Source organism: Artibeus jamaicensis, unplaced genomic scaffold (genome assembly GCF_021234435.1).
Source record: "Artibeus jamaicensis isolate MK-2021 breed Jamaican fruit bat unplaced genomic scaffold, CSHL_Jam_final contig_956, whole genome shotgun sequence".
Lineage (NCBI taxonomy): Eukaryota > Metazoa > Chordata > Mammalia > Chiroptera > Phyllostomidae > Artibeus > Artibeus jamaicensis.
In genome coordinates this window covers 301,798-317,645 of record NW_026522021.1, presented here as the reverse complement: position 1 = coordinate 317,645, position 15,848 = coordinate 301,798, and the positions used below count along the sequence as shown (strand labels likewise).

At 53.9% G+C, this 15,848-nt stretch overlaps 1 protein-coding gene across 1 annotated transcript in view; it reads right to left on the bottom strand.

The window, feature by feature from the left end:
• SRRM3 (serine/arginine repetitive matrix 3) overlaps positions 1 to 15,831 on the bottom strand; it is a 53,499-nt gene extending 37,668 nt beyond the window's left edge. The window contains exon 1 of the mRNA XM_037139163.2: positions 15,682 to 15,831. The gene's annotated coding sequence lies outside the window, so the exon portion shown is untranslated. The remainder of the gene's footprint in view (positions 1 to 15,681) is intronic.
• Between the last annotated feature and the right edge of the window lie 17 nt (positions 15,832 to 15,848).

Below are 15,848 nucleotides of genomic sequence, written 5' to 3'. Positions count from 1 at the left end.
CCCTGGCCGCCCAGGTCCTGACTCAGCAGATCCGGGGAAATAAATGTCTGAGCTTTGGCATTTCTAGCTAGTTCCCGAGTGCTGCCCTTTGACCGCACGGAGAGCGGAGCGAGGCCCTCGCCAATCTCTTCCATTGTGGCGCTGCTCCCTTCGGAGACTCACGACTGCGGGCCTTTGTTCCGGAAGACGAAGCCAGAATTCCTGCAGGGAAGTCATCTAGTGTGGATTTCAGCTCAGTCCGAGACAGAATTTCCCCCCTAACAATCTAATCTTAACCCCCCACCCCACAAGAAAACCTCGGCGGTCCCGTCCACCGCAGGGCGAGTGAGTTCCCCTTGCCCGAGCTGCGCAAACAGGAGGGCGATACCGCACTCACTCAAACACTCCCCCAGCGTCTGCTCCGCCCCGCCCTGTGGAAGGCCGAAGATCTCAAGGTGAACAAGACCCCATCCTGGCCCCCTGGGAGCTCACAGGCTGCTTTGGGAAACCAATAGGTATCGGGTGTAGTGTGATAAAACACAATTTGAGGAGTGTCTCCAGCTTTGCTCAGGGCAGGCTTCCCAGAGGGGGTGGGATGGCTGGAGGCAGGGACACCAGGGCAGGTGAGGCCTGAGCAGAATTCAAAAAATAGACTTGGCAAAATGTGACGGGGGATGGGGGGGGCCGGCAGGTGTCTTGGATGACACTGGCTCGAGTGACCAGGTGGATGGTGCAGTCATTTACTGTGATGGGGAGCAGTGAAGGGCAGATTAGGTGTGTGTTAAGGGTGAGGGGCTTGTGGGGGTCAAGCAGGCAGATATGACATCTAGAGCCACAACCCTAACCCTGATCCTAACTTGCCAAGGTCCCTGGGGACTCTGATGCCATCTTTGGAGGCCGAGGAAGTCTTTTCTCTACTGCAGTGAGACCCAGAGGAGCAAGTATCTCCTGGTCTCCTGGACAATGCAGGGAGCGGGGGCTGGTCTCAGAGACCCCACAGCTCCTTCCCTGCTCTGGTAGTGCTCATTACATGTGTATACTGCCTAGCTTTCAGCCCACCCCCTTCCCGCTTACTTAGCCAGGGCCAGAGCCACAGCAGTCATCTTTAGCCTGAGGCTGTCCCAGCACTGGGTCAGGTCCCAAGGGCGAGCCCAGATGCTGGGCCTGCCAAACCCTTGTGCAGATTAAGTCATGCACATCTAAGTGGTTAAAGAGCCAGACCCCTGATTTCCAAGCCTTGTGGCTGTGTCCCTGGGTTTGCCTCCTACTCCCTGGCCCAAGCCTGGGTCCCCTGAGCAGACCTGGCTGAACGCAGGATGGAACAGTCTGGCTGCTGGTACCTGCAAGTCCAGTCCTGCTGGTAGAGATTAATTGAAGGTGAAACAGTCCATCTGTACTGCAGAGTCCAGTCTGCTGACAGGCACGGCATGGAGGCCTCACAGCTAATGAGATCATCACTCAAACTGGGACTCAGAAGGGTGGGATTCTCAGAGCAGTAGCGACCTGGCCAGATCTGGGAGGGGGAGCAGTGGACGGCATATGTGGCTGAGGGGGGGATTGGGATTTGCCCTGGGGAACCCTGTTTTGAGTGGGAGACAGGGGTGTGCACTCTAGGTGCACACTGAGGGACCTTGTCGTGTGACTTAAACTCTGTGCCTCAGTTTCCTTGCCTGTAAAATGGAACCAATACCCTGCCCAGAGGTTTGTTGTGGAGTACGAATACATGTGAAATGGTACCACAGTGCCTAGCATGCCATGAATGTCTCATAAATGGTGCCAGTGGTCATTGTTATTTGCCAGTGGTGACTGTCCTATTTTGGACACGTGGGTTCGAGGAGTCCCCAGACACCCAGGGAAAGATGTCCAGGGGCCTCAGGTCCTGATTTGGGAATTGTCCTGACATAGCTAGAGACTGAGTCAGGAGAGGGAGCAGGTTGTCGATGGCAGCGTGAGGAAAGAGCAGAAGAAGGAGCTCAGGGCAGGTGTGGTGTCATTCCGAGGAGCTGGCTGAGGGGACAGGGGCCACTCTCCTACTGCTGGCCTCAGCAAACTCCTCCCCTCCCCATCTCACTCCCATGCACCTCATGGCACCAACCCGAGGGCCCCCTTTGCTCCTGGAGCTCAGAAGCCTCTCTCAGCAGGGGGCAGCACTCAGTCCCCCAGGGGCCCCTTTCCCTGCCCCAACCTGCCGGAGACCTACCTCCCCAGTGATAATGCCGGGACTCAGGGCCTCCACACCCTTGAATGTACAGGTTCCCACAGCTTCAAGTAAGCTCTCCATCCACAGCCACACACAATTTAACTGCATTCTTGCTATTAAGGCCTTTCTCTTGCCTCCCACAGGCCCAGGAAAACAGGGGGTGGGGTGGGGTGGACGAGAAGCATCAGATTTGGAGTCAGAGGACTTGAGCTTGAATTCTGGCTTGAACACTTTTGCTGGGTGATCAGAGAAAGTCATTAAACTCCCTGACCTCACTGTTCTCATCTGTAAAGTCAATGTTCTTTACCTCAGTGTGGTGGGGTCATTTATTCTTTAAGTAACAAGCTTGTTGTGAAGACAGATGCTAATTACACGTTCCCGCACTCTGACCTGGTGCTAGGGGAGCAAATAAGAGACCAGAGAAGGTCAGCTTGGCCTGGGATGGTCAGGGGAGGCTTCACCAAGGCATCGGTGTTTGAACTGGCCCTGTGGAAGATGAGTGGCTCTGGAGGAAGGGGGAATCCAGGTGGGGGACAGGGCAGACTGGAGACAAGGGTGGGCAGGGCTCAGGGCCCTGGGGCTGAGAGGACCAGGGTGGAGTGGGACCGTGATGGGGCGCTGCCTTCTCATTAGGTAGGGGCTGCGAGCACAGTGGGAGCCCTTCCAGAGAAAAAGCCCAGTGTGGGAGAGAGGTAGGGAGGGACGTGCCTCTTGAGTTTCCTGGAGGAAGAAAAAGTCTTTGTAACTGTCAGAAACGTGATGAAACTGACAAACACACATGAAACCACGTACTTAGATTGTAGAACTAAGTCTGGGTCTTTGTAAGAGTGAGTGTCAATGTCAGACTGGGGAAGAAAACCCATCTCCACTGTGTCCGAGGAAGCTCAGTGCGTCTCAGCCCACCTCAATCTCGGCCCTGGAGCTGGGGTGTGTAGGGGGAGAGGCATAGCTAGGAGGTCTTCCAATGTGTAGTTCTGTTTTTGTTTAAGATTTTATTTATTTTTAGAGAGGGGAAGGGAGGGAGAAAGAGAGGGAGAGAAACATCAATGTGTGTTTGCCTCTCATGTGCCTACTAACGGTGACCTGGCCCACAACCCAGGCAAGTGCCTTGACTGGGAATCAAACTGGCGATCTTTGGTTCACAGGTCTGCACTCAGTCAACTGAGCCACATCAGCTGGGCTGGAGGAAAGCTCTTAAAGCATAAGTAGAAGCTAGTGGGACAAAGAAGGGGAGTAAGGATGTCTTGGACAGAGTGTGGGGTGTGTGTAAAGAAAGTGCAGGGGAGAGAGGGAAGAGCATGGGCTTGTGCACAGCTGAGCACAGTGGATGGTAGAGAGCAGAGGCTAGGACTGTGCCATAGGGAGCCAGTGAAGGCTCTGGAGCTGGAGAGTTCATGGTCAGATTTGCATTTCGGAAAGGACTCCTGTGCCTTCACTTTTGCTGGACCTTGCCCTTTAGAGAGAGGTGTCGCTCTAATTCCACATTAACCCAGTTCACATTAACCAAGACAAACCTAGGACTTGCAATGCATTAACAAATAGGCTTGATTAAAAAAAAAAACAAAAAAACCTCATGACAAATGTGTGCAGATCAGCAAGTGGCAGAGAGGCAGCCTAGGTTCAAATCACTTACTATGTGTCCTGAAGTGACTTAACCTCTGGGCTCAGTTTCCTCATTTGTGAAATGGTGTTACTACAAGTAACCCCTTAGGGTTTAAGGAATTAACCCTTAGTGACTTGTGGGTACTAAGTCCTATGTGTAAGTAGTAATTTCTCATTACCATAACCAGGGGTGTCCAACCTTTTGGTGTCTCTGGGACACACTGGAAGAAGAGTTGTCTTGGGCCACACATTAAATACACAAACACTAACGAAAACTGATGAGCAAAAAGATAAAGGTTTTAAGTAAATTTACGATTTTGTGTTGGGCCGCAACCAGTCTAACCCACTACAGGAGTGTGATAACCATGTAGATCAGTATAAATCAGAACAGATCATGTAGATAATTTACCATTCCAAATCAGTACCAGCTCGTGAAGACTAGTAGCCAGCAAGGTCACTTTCCCCAGGTAGCAACCCACACGGACCAGCAGAGACCAGTATTCACTGGTTAGAAGATGCTGCAGGGTGAGGCCTGGGAGGAAGGGCGGGCAGGCCGGCAGTGAGAGGGTTAGCCAAGTGACTTCCTCTCTGTCTCCTGGGGACTCTGGGGAGGGCGGGAGATGCTGGCACTGCTGCTTGTTACCCAACCCTCCAGAAGACGCTTTGGGGGAGGGGAGAGAGAGGGAGAAATGCTGAAAGCTTGCTTTTCAATTATTCAGCAGCCAGAGCTTCCTGCCGTCCCTGTCGGAGCCAGAGGAAGTCCTTGGCCAGAGTCCCCGGCTGGATCTGGCTGGGCTGGTGTAGTTCTGGTTCCAGGAGGGGCAGGCAGCTGGGCCCCCAGAGATGCTGGCACCATGGCCTGGGCCTGCACCACAGTGCTCCTGGTCCCTCTCCTGCCCTCCCCTATTCAGCCCTGTGCTGGGCCCAGGGGTCTCTGTGCAGGGCCCGGAGATGTCCTGCAGACTTCCCTGCACGGAGATGTCCTGCAGACTTCCCTGCAGTCTCAGTTTGTGCTGTGCAACAGAGGTGCTGGGGCTGGCCAAGTTCCCAGAGCCAAAATGTGGTACCCAGAGTAGGCAAGGGAAGGAGGGCAAGCCCACTGACGGCAGGAGAAAGCCCCTCAGCCCCTGCTGCTCTCAGACATCTGGCACTCTGCTCCACACGAGAACACACTAGTCAGCGCTGACCTATCCACCTGGAATGCTCTTTCCCTTCCATGCATCCTCCAAGACTCTGCTCAAGCATCACCTCCTCAGTGAAGCCTTCCGTTACCTCCCCGGGGGACACACCTCTGCTGTGCTCCCGGAGCCTCACCTTCTCTTTGCTACTTTCAGCATTTACTTGTTCCATTGCGCCTGGTTGCTGCCTGGCCTAGTGAGGGCTCTCCAAGGGCAGAGACCGGGTAGCCTCCATCTTCCTGTCCCTGGTGCTCAGCACAGAGCTTGGCACAAAGCAGCCATCCGTGGACATCTGTTGAAACCCAGACTGTTTGCGCTGATGGGGAGCCCACTGCTTGCTTTTTATCACTGCCGTCTCCTGGGACCTCAGTGAAAACAGTTCCCGCTCTCAGTATGCCTAGACTGTGTGTTGGCATTTGCACGGGCTACACTGTCACACACTTTGTAAATGCTGGAGTCCAGCTCTGTCTTTGAAGGATTAGGCTGGACCAGCCTGGCATCCAAGCTCCTGTCTGTCATCAGCCTAAGGCCCCTGTTCTTGTCCCTTTTGGCTCTGATTTGGGTTCTCAGAGCAGAGGATCTGAGTGGCAGGTCCCAGAGACAACGAAACCTCACTGTATGCTCTCTGCACAGGGGCCCACAGTCCAGGCAGTCCCCCTAGGTAAGACCAGTGTGGATTACTGTAGCCCAGGACAGACCACGGGGACACTGAATCAGACTGGGTACATCAACAGAGGACGGTGGGGAACTGGCAAATGAATGTAAACCAGTAAGAGAGACCAGTGGAATAGGGCAGAGCATGCAATATTGTCACTGAAAATAATACAAAAACGCATTCCACCCAGTAGACAGACCTGTATGAATCAGTACCGATACAAAACAAACAAGCAGTATTTTAGTCTCCCCTGCACACTATGGGACAAAGGAGTCCCTGTCCCTGCTTAGCCCACTCTGCTTCTCTTCTGGGGCCTTCAGGGAGCAGGCAGCTTCCTTGTGGCTGCCTGAGCTAGACTGGAGATTCGGGATGGGAGCCTGAGAAAGGACCTTTGCGAGGCTGAGCTGCCTCTGATGGCCTGGGCTGTTGTGGAGGTGGTGATCCTTGTGTCCTGGGGAGGGTGCACTCCAAATGACATTGGTGAGGCGTCCTAGGGAGAGCCCCTATGTACCAGGACTCCAAGGACCCTCCCATGCTGGCCTGCGGGGGTGACCCTGGGGTGAAGTCAGAGGAGCCCATGTACTCTCATCAGTTCCATTCCCCCTCTCCTCCACCTCTTCCCCCTCAGGACCCAACCCTCCCAGGTTCACACCTGGGAGCTGGGTTGAGGAAAGGAAAGGTGAGCTAGTGGCTCTATAACTAGATCTCTTTTCCTTTTGGGGCCTCAGTGTCCTCAACCAGATGACGAGTCAGGAGCCTGGGACCAGGGCAAAGCTGGGCTCTGAGTCCCTGGCAGTCCAAGACTGAGAATCATCAAAGTTGGGTGGTGATGTGTCTCCCCAGGAGCCATCAGCAGGAAGGGGGTGCTGGGCAGACAGATAAGGCCCTTCTACCCACTGGGGCAGGTGACAAGAAAAGCCAGGGGCAGCTGCCTCCACTGCCCACGCAATCTCATTATGGAAAATTCCCACTATTGACTCAGCTCTAATCAAGCTGGCTGCCCTGGGCATCCCCCCCCAGGTTTCTGCTGGGCTGGGAGAGATCAAAGAGAGACGGGCTCCAGGCTGGAGCCTCAGCTGCCATTCTCATCGATCCAGATGCGCCTCTCGTTGCTAGGCAACAGCCTCCAGTCTCTCTTGGTCCTTCTTCCCCCCAGGGGCTGCAGGGTAGGGCAGTTAAGAGGGCGGAGGGAAGACCCCACATTCATTCTCCAGGTTTTCTCTTACAAAGCTAGAGATCTCTGTCACCAAGTGGGGAGCCCTCCACCTGCCAGGAAGTGCTCCCCATTCTAGAGGCTTGACCCTCTCACTAAAATGGACCCCTTTCTCCCCTCGCATTAGTATTCATCTCTAGAATATTCAAAATCCACACCCCCTCTGCTCTGTGTAAGTACTCTCTCAGGAATACAGACCAAGGATTCATCAGAGAGGAGAGGTGACCCTTGGGGGGCGGTCAGTGACAAGATCAAGATGAGACTGCGGGCTACCAACTTTCCGCTCGGCATTGGACTGGATGTGAGAGCCATTTAATCTTGAGAGAACGGCTCTGAAGACAAATTCGCACTCTCAATTTTGAGTGGGTTGACTTTTTTTTTTCTTTTTCCAAAGCGTAGGATGAATTTCATAGTAGTTTTTTTCTTTTTTGTTTCATGTGCTATAATTTAAAACTGTAAGTTGTTCTTTAAAACACATAAAAATGTAGTATGGGTTTTGGGGGCTGAAATTGACTAAATAATGCAAATCTGATCATTTATCACAGTTTAATATTTTGCATATTTTATCTACCCAATGCTGCTCATCCGCCCTCTTTTTAAACTGCATATGTACAATTCATCCCAGCAGTTGTTACACGGTGACCTACTTATATCGTGGCTTATTTAGGATTTTATTGTTTCTCCCCCTCCGAGGCCTTCATAGCCCCCAGGGATCAAAAGGATCGGGCTCTTCCCTCATCAAACTTTTTTTAAAGTGCAACTAAGGAAGGGGGAGAGGGATGCACTTCCCAAAAAGTGAAGAGCCAGAGCTCAGCAGCCCGAGGGCTGCTCCTGCTGCTGAGAGGGGCGCTGGCCCTGGGCAGCTGTCTGGTGTCCTTGGTGTTGCCACTGCCGGCCCCCTGCTCCTCCCAGCTCCACTGCATGGTGACGGCTCCTGCCTGGCTCCCCAGCCCAGCCCCAGTCACACACTTCAACTCTGAGAGGTGCAGCTTTCCAGGGTCCTTGACAAATGGTAGCCAATTAATGTCAATTAATCTGATTAACCTAAATAGTTAATTAAGCAGTTAATTAAAAACATCGTTGACAATAACCTTCTATTCCTGAGGGAGTGTGGGTGGGAGGCGTGAATGGTGGGGAGGGGGTTTCTCCTTGCTCCGGGAAGGGGCAAGGCCCTGAAGGTTAGCTTGAGAGTGAGAGCTGCTCCTGCAGCTGCGGCTTCTCCCAGTCTCCCCCTTGTTCTGCCATCAGCCCACAGAGCTGCCATCAGGTCGTCCAACCCTACGCCAACCACAAGCTCTCTCCTGGCCCCTGGCCAGTGTTGAGAGGGTCTGAATTTAATGGGAGAGGCTGAACTTCAGCTCAACAAAGGACAGAGAAAGGCCTTCTTTCTGGGAAATGTTCACCCTTGAATACCTGTGAGGAGTCCTGGCATTTTCTGCCACCCCCTCCCCCCACACCCCACTCAGACCACACACCGCACAGCCTGCAACCCCATTAAGACTAGAGACTTCCCCAAGCCTTACAGCAGCCCTGGCGGGGAACTGCCATCCTTACGCCCATCCTACAGATGGCGAGACTGAGCACCTCCCATCTGCCACACCCTGTGCCTGCACTGGGGACCTGCCCTCAAAGGACTCCTAGTCTGGGGTATCCCAGAACAGTGCAGCCCCTGTGGTCCTACCGCATCTCCACTGGGCGATGCATGGACGCCCCAGGATCCTCCACTGTGGCCTGGCTCCTTCATAGGATGCTGTGAGGACTCATAGGATGAGTCAGCGCCCCTGAAGCCCCCAGAGCGCTGGCTGACATGTGGGAAATGCTAGATGAGTGTTCCTGAGGACTACTGAGGGAGATGGGAGGGTGAACAACCAGCCAGGACAGAGTGTAAAAGGGGCCAAGAATGAAGTAGTACTGGGCACTTGTGGGGGGGGCATGGAAGAGAGGGCCCAGAACAGGCACTGCATAGAAGACATGCGAGCAGAGTCTGAAGTTCAAGGAGGTAGAGGAAGAGGAAGAAGGGAATCCAGCAAAAGGGAACAGCAGGCGCAGAGCAGCGAGGCACTGGTTCTGAGCTCTAGCATGTGCAGTCACCTAGAAGCTGTTAAAAATGCAGGCCCCCACCTCCCCGGCCCCACTCTCAGATTCTGAGTAGATGGGTCCCAGGAATCTGCTTTTCATAGAATGTTCTGGAAATGCTCAGGCAGGACTCTGCATCTAGAGACCATGGTTGCTGCGGTTCTGCATGTCCTGGGTTGGGAGGAGCAGGAGCCGCAGTAGGAGAGGCGCTAGGCCGTGTGACTTGTGTCCTGAAAGCACACCGCAGGCCCCCTGCTCTCTCCATCTGTCCAAATCATGCTTGTCCTTCCGGGGTGACCTTCCTGGAACAGTTCTGGCTGTGTGCTTACCTGCCTGAAACACCCCGTGGTTTTTCTGCTGCCTACAGGAGGATGGTTAGGCTCCCCTGCCTAACGCTACAGCCCCTCATGAGACCTCTTTCCCCAGCCTGGTCCTTTGCCTCTCAGGCCAGGCCCTTATTCTCCAGCCACACTACATCCCAAATGCCTGGTGCTCTTTTCTTCTCCATTATTTTTCTCATGTTGTTCCCTGTGACTGAAGTACTGTTCCTTTTTTTCTCCCCCTGGCAAACCTGCACTCATCCTCTGAGGTCCATCAGTAAATACTGGCTCCAAAGTCACCCAGGTAGGCAACCATCCTGCCACCCAGCTGCCCAGCAGCCATATAACCACATAACCCAGCTTCCACATCACCATATTCCATCTCAAACATCCACCAGTTTAGGGGTCTTGCTCCTCATGAGACTGAGGGTAGCTCCTCCCTTTCTCCAGTGCCTCCCACAGGGTTTAGGGATGACAAAGATAACTGAGCCTTCAGAAAAATGTTTGATGAATCAATGAATGAATGACCATCTATCTATGCTTTCTAATGTATGAGAAGCAAGGGACAGAGGAAGACAGAAATTGGGAGGCAGAGAAGAGAGGTGCACCTCCCTTATTACTGGAAACAATAATGGGTAGGTCACAAGGATCAAGAAGCATGTGTCACTGAGCCAAACAGGGAGGGGAGACAGGACTGCCCAGACGCAAGGTCTGCGGAGTGTCCCAGCTTCCCTACCACCCCAGAAGGGAGGGCTGGGCTCCTCCGCCAGTCCTGAAGCTCCCCCACCCCAGCCTGGGGCTCTCTGTCTGACACTGCGGTCTGTGCCAGCAGCTGGGACAGGCATGGAAGACAGATGCCTCACTTCTCACCCTGTGCCGGCTCCATGGGTCTCTTTCTCCCTGAGTGAACCCAGCCTGGAGCACGGGCACATACATCCCTGTCAAATCTTCCAGAGGAGTGTCCCCAGCGCCTGTACCTCTCCCACTGTGCAGTCACCTCCTCCCCAGCCTCTCTGTCCTTGGTCTCTTTCTCTCTGTCTCTCCTCCCCTTACCAAATGCAGCCAGAGTGAGCTTCCCAAAGTGTACATCTGACATTCTTGACTCTGCTCCAAAGCCTTCCATGACTGCTGTTGATCTCCAAACAAATTCTTAGCTCTTGTGGTGGTTTTCAAGAACCTTCCAGACCTAGCCCAGCCTACCACTCCCCCTGGCTGCCCTCTCTTCTCAGGAGCGCCCTGTGTGCTGTGACTACATTTGGTCGTTCACTGTCCCCTTAGCTCACCAGAACTTTTGTGCTGTTGTCCACACTGTTCTCTGGAGCGCCATGTGTCTGCCGGCTCTGGTACCTTCACTGTCACTCTCCAAGGCCCAACCTCAATGCCCCTCTCCCAGGAGCCTCCTCTGGCTGCCACATCACCGTGGACATCTTAGTCCCAGCAAAATCTCAACAGGTCATTACTGTCAGTGTCCTCATACCTCCCTCTCCCACTAGTCTGGGAGCTCCTCAAGGTCAGGGTGTCCCCAGTGCTCCTACTGTGCCCAGAACATAGGGGGAGCTGGCAGATGTTGACAGTGTGGTCACACACTCACACGACCACCATCTCTGGGGAGTGCACTGGGTATTCTCCTTTCTCAGGGGCTTTCACACCCATTGCCTGAGTCGCTTCTCACGCCACACCTGGAGGAAAGTATCATGATGCCCATTTTACAGGCGAGGAAAAGACCCGGTTGTGGAGATCGAGGCCCAGATGAGATCTGAGCCCAGAAGATTGGCCGTTGCCTGATTTTCAGTTCTGAACTCTTTCTTCTGAGGTCTGGTTACATCCAGGCTCTCCCCCTCCCCCAGACTTTCTCATGCTGCCCCTCCCCCCAGAAGCTTTGGCCCTACCCACCTTAATGCCGGCAGTGGTTGGGCTGAGGAAGCAGGCTCCCCTCAGTCCCTGGCTGACACGGGCACAGGCCCCTGAGCCAGCCCCTCCAAGGGAAACCACCACAGCCAGCAGGCCTGGAAGCTGTGCCCCGCTCAGGAGGGGAAAGGAGGGGCAAGCTTCTCCCAGCAGCTTTCGCTGGCTCTGAGAAGCGACTGCCCCCACGCCCAGCCTTCATGGGGCCATTAAAAGAAAGCTTTTTGAAGAATCTTGAAAGGCATCAGAAAGTTCTCGTGATGGAATAAAAAAAGAAGATACTGGTTTTCCCCAACAGCGTGTTCCCAGTTATTTAAGTCTATGGATCTGTGAACACGCGGACAAAATCCTGGAAGGAAATTCTCCCCTTTGCTTTGCTCACAGTGGCTATCTTTGGGAGGTGGGACTACTGTCGATCCCTATTTTCCTCGGTTTCTCTATTTCCAAGTCTTGTACAATAAAGATGTGTGGTTTTTCAAATCAAAAGACTTCAATGAAACTTACTTTTACATGTCTCCATCCTGGGGAGTCCTGGGGAGTTGCTCAAAGCCACAGGCTATACTCAAAGCTAGAAAGTGGAAGGCCAAGAGCTCCCCAGTGCAGAAAGCTGCCTGTACCCCAAGGTCCGGTTTGCTGGGCCCAGGCTGCCTCATAGCCCTCACCAGCTCCAGCTGGCACAGCAGCCTCTGCAGTGGGCAGCAGGCCAGGGCGGGGACGGCAGGAGGCCGAGGCCAGGCTGACTGCTGAGGAAGCAGTGCTGCAAATGAATAGGCTGCCTGGATTTTGGTGATGGGATGAGAGACCCTGGGTTTTGTGGGCTGCTCTGGAGCCAAGGACCACATGACTGCTGGAGCCGTCCTTTCAGGTCAAAGGTCAGCCTGGTCAACCTGGGACTGGCCCATCTGCCTGGGCCCCCCCTGAGAGCCCCATTCTGGATGCACTTGGCCCCTGGGGATGGAGCTGTTGCCTTCTGGTGCTCATGACCCAGAGGAAGGTGAAGGGACAGAAACTCTATGGTATCAGCAGGCACTAAGCCACCATGAGCATCAAGACTGGGTCTGACTGGGGTCTCTAAAAGAGCCCCTTGTGGCCAGAGGCCCCTCTGCTCCTCTGGGTCTCCTCCCTCTCACTGCTCTCTCTGTTCCCTCATCGAGCACCTCTCAAACCCCCTTCCTCTCTGAGCCCACTCTTACTGAGTGCCCTCTCTCTGATCTTTTCTTTCCTCATTAAACCCTTCCTCCTCTCTGAGCTCCCCATCCTTTCACCGAGCCCAGGTGTTGGAATTAAGAAGGAACGTCTCCATTTCTTGTCTGGCTGCCCCTCCCCACTGGGCCTGGACTAGTTGCCATACCGACCCACCCCCTCTGCAGGCCCCTGCATCCTTTCTTTAGAGCATTAGCTGCAAAATCCCTCCCTGCCCCCAAGACTCCACAAATAAGCCTCAGCCACCACACCCCTGCTGCCTTCCTGGACAAGGGGCCTGTGCATGTGTGTCTTGGGGCCTCCTGGACTCTGGCAAACAGCTTTGGCAGGTGTGCACAGGGCACCTCCAGTGTCCTGGGCCAGAAGGGCTTCAGCCTGGGATCTCCAGGTGACCTATTGGGCCTCTCCAAGTCATATTTTCCCCCTTCAGTTAAGTCCTCAAATTTGTAGGTGAGAGAGATAGGTGCATTTTTAATCTCAGTTCCAATGAATAAATCAAACTTGAAACCCTGGAGATGGCTTCTATTTCTGCAGATGGACCCACAGGCTTCCCAACATACAGATTTATAGAGCAGACCGATTTTAAAATCTTGGTGCTGGTAGGGCCTTTGGGGTCATCTAGTCAAGCCCTACCATTTTGTGGTTGAGGACTCTGAGGCCCAGAGAAGGAAGGGCCCTGCTCAAGGTCATACAAGAAGACAGGGTCAGACATGGCTGCAGAAAGAAAGTCTTTGGACTCCTGTCCCAGAGCTCTTCTGTTACCTCCGACATGTGCTACCCTCCAACTCCCGCTGACCCGCTGTGCCCTGGTTGACCCTCCCCCAGGAGAACCTGAAGAACTGAGGACAGAGTGGTGTCATAGAGGCCACACTGGGTCCCTGAGGCAGTGGGCTAGGGTTGTTCCAAGACTTTGCTCCATGACCTTGGGGAAGTCATGTCACTTCCAGGCCTTGTTTTGCTCTTCTGTGAAAAGGACCAGGTTATATGAGGGTGAAGTAAGACAATGTAAGTGAGGTGACAGGTCTGTGGCAGGGGCTCAGAGTATGAGAGTTAAAGAGGAGGGCGGGCTCCCCCATCTCCTCCACAGAGTCCTGGGCTGGCTGCTGGTACAGGAGGAACTATGATTCTGCCCCCTGGGGGCAGTATGAAGGGGTCAGAGGAAGAGACAAGTCAGTAGGGGAGGCACATGCCAGCAATGGGGCAGTTGCTCGTGACCAAGGCCCCATTTCAGAGGGTGAGGTCTAACTGCTTCAGAAAGGAACTGGCAGTCACCGGCTTGCAGAGGTCAGCAAGAGGCTGGCAGGCCTGGGACATGAGAAGTGGGTACAGCAGTGAGCAGATGGGCCTGTCAGATTCCTGTTTCCCCTTTGGCAGGCATGACAGTGGCAGGGGTGTGGGGGCACTCAGGTGGCCAGTTCAAAGGACATTCCACCTCCAAATCTCCCAGCGACCTTGAGGCAGTCTGCTCCTCCCTGTACTGCACACCTTGACCCCTATGCCTCAGGCTCTCCACCTGGAACACTGGCAGCATGAATCAAGACACTGACATTTAACTGGGCCTTGATATCAAGGGGCTGGGACAGATGATCAGCTCCACTTCTGCCCTAGGGAAGGCAGCTTGTGTGGCTTCATGACCTTGGGAAAGTCACTCAGTTCTTGTGTTTTGGCTGTGAAATAAAGACAATGATGGCTTCCTTGTGAAGTTTTTGTGGGGATTAACTGAGTCAGCTGTAGCATTGTGCCTGGCATGGAGCCTGGTATCAGGCCCTCACCCAGTGCCCACCTCCTCTGGGGAAAGAGAAAGACGTGCTTTAGACAATGCTGAAAACTTTCCCACCGTTATCCACCTCCTCCTTAAGAAATTCTTACTTGCACTTAATTTACTAACCCTTGCCCAGTGTTTTACAGCTCAAAAATAGTTTCTCATCTATTATGTGGATTATTTCTTCGAACAATAATGTAGATACTATTAATGCTACACAATTCTTGTTTTACAAATTGGGAAACAGGCTCAGAAAAGTTATGTGGCTCTCTGAAGTCACATAGCTTAGATTTGAACCCATGTCTCTCAGACATCAGAATCCATGACTCCAAACCCACACCTCTTAAAATCCAATCAAGTCTTTCTTCACTCTTCAAGAATTCCTACCTCATCCCTCACAGGAGAGTGGGATTGGGGTATAAAATGAAGGAACCAAGAAGCTGGTGTTGTGTGGGAGCAACTTCCCAGCCAGCTTGGTCCTATTTTTGGCTGGGAAGAATCTGGCACATGCTGGGGACATGACCTTAAGATGCCCCTTGACAGAGAAACTCTCCAGCCCCTGTCTTGCTCTCTATTGAAGTGTCTGCCTTTTTTCTTGACTCAGGACAAAAGAACAGCTCAGGCTCCCTAATACCAGAAGAAGTAGGTGAGTTAGTGAGATCTTAGGGGAGTGAGAACTTATGGCTAGGACAGAGCACAGGTATTAAAGTACCAGGCCAGAACTGGCTGCCTTTCTCTTGCTCTCCCTCAAATCCATCCCCACAATGAACCTGCTGCCAGAAGCAGGAACTGCAGGAGGCTCAACACTGTCCAAGCAAAAGCCCTAGGAGGGCGGGGGAGGAGGATGCAAGGCAGAGGCTGCGTCTCTTCTCTCATCTCTCCTTTATACCAGGAATTTTCTTTAGGTTTGGGCCCACTCTGAGCCCCAGGAACTCTCCCTGGGCATCCAGAGAGCCCACAGAAACCCTCCCTAAACTCTTAGTGGCTATTTTCACTTCAGTGTCCTCCATCCTCTTCCCAGTGGGAGAGTAAATGGCATTCTGTGTGAGAGAGACCCAATTCTCATTGCCAGCTCCTGCCTCCCCAGAGGCATATGGGCAAGTGAGAAAGGGGCCAGGCTGTCCCTTGTGCTGCCACTCCCTGCTGGACAGAAGCCAGCTTTCAGGTGGGGGCCTGCTCCCTCCACCCCTCCCAGTGACCACCATCTCCACAGGGTCCCTGCATCGGTTGCTCGCTTCCCTAGGGAGCAAATCCTTCTCCTCAGTTGGGGGACGGCAATTGGACTGGCAGTTTGTCAGCTCTCCAGCATTCTCATGGGGCAGGCCATGGTCATTTATGCCAAGAGGAGTCCTGTCCATGACCCCGCAGGGCTCTCACTTTCTCCATTCCTGTTTGTGAAATAAGCAACGTCCCTCATCTCTGTTCCCCAGGTGCCTCGCATCTCCGACCAAACACCCTAGTAGTCACCCAACCTACCCTCTGGCGGGGGTTCTGTAGACTCGGAGCACCCCAGCCCAGCTGGGAAGGCCCGAGGTTTGACAGCCCCAGCCCCTCTGGGAAATGCCCCCAGCCCACCAGGGGCTCTCACCTCCTTGCTGACCGCTGCGCTCCGCCGGGCGCTCGAGTCAGGCCCTCCGACCCCTCTTGTCCGGACCGTCTCCGGGCCGGCTCCTCGGATGGGCTCGGCAGGGCAGTTCCGCGGGCCCCCACGGCCCCCGCGCCCTCTGTCTCCTCACGGGCGCCGCCGCCGCCGAT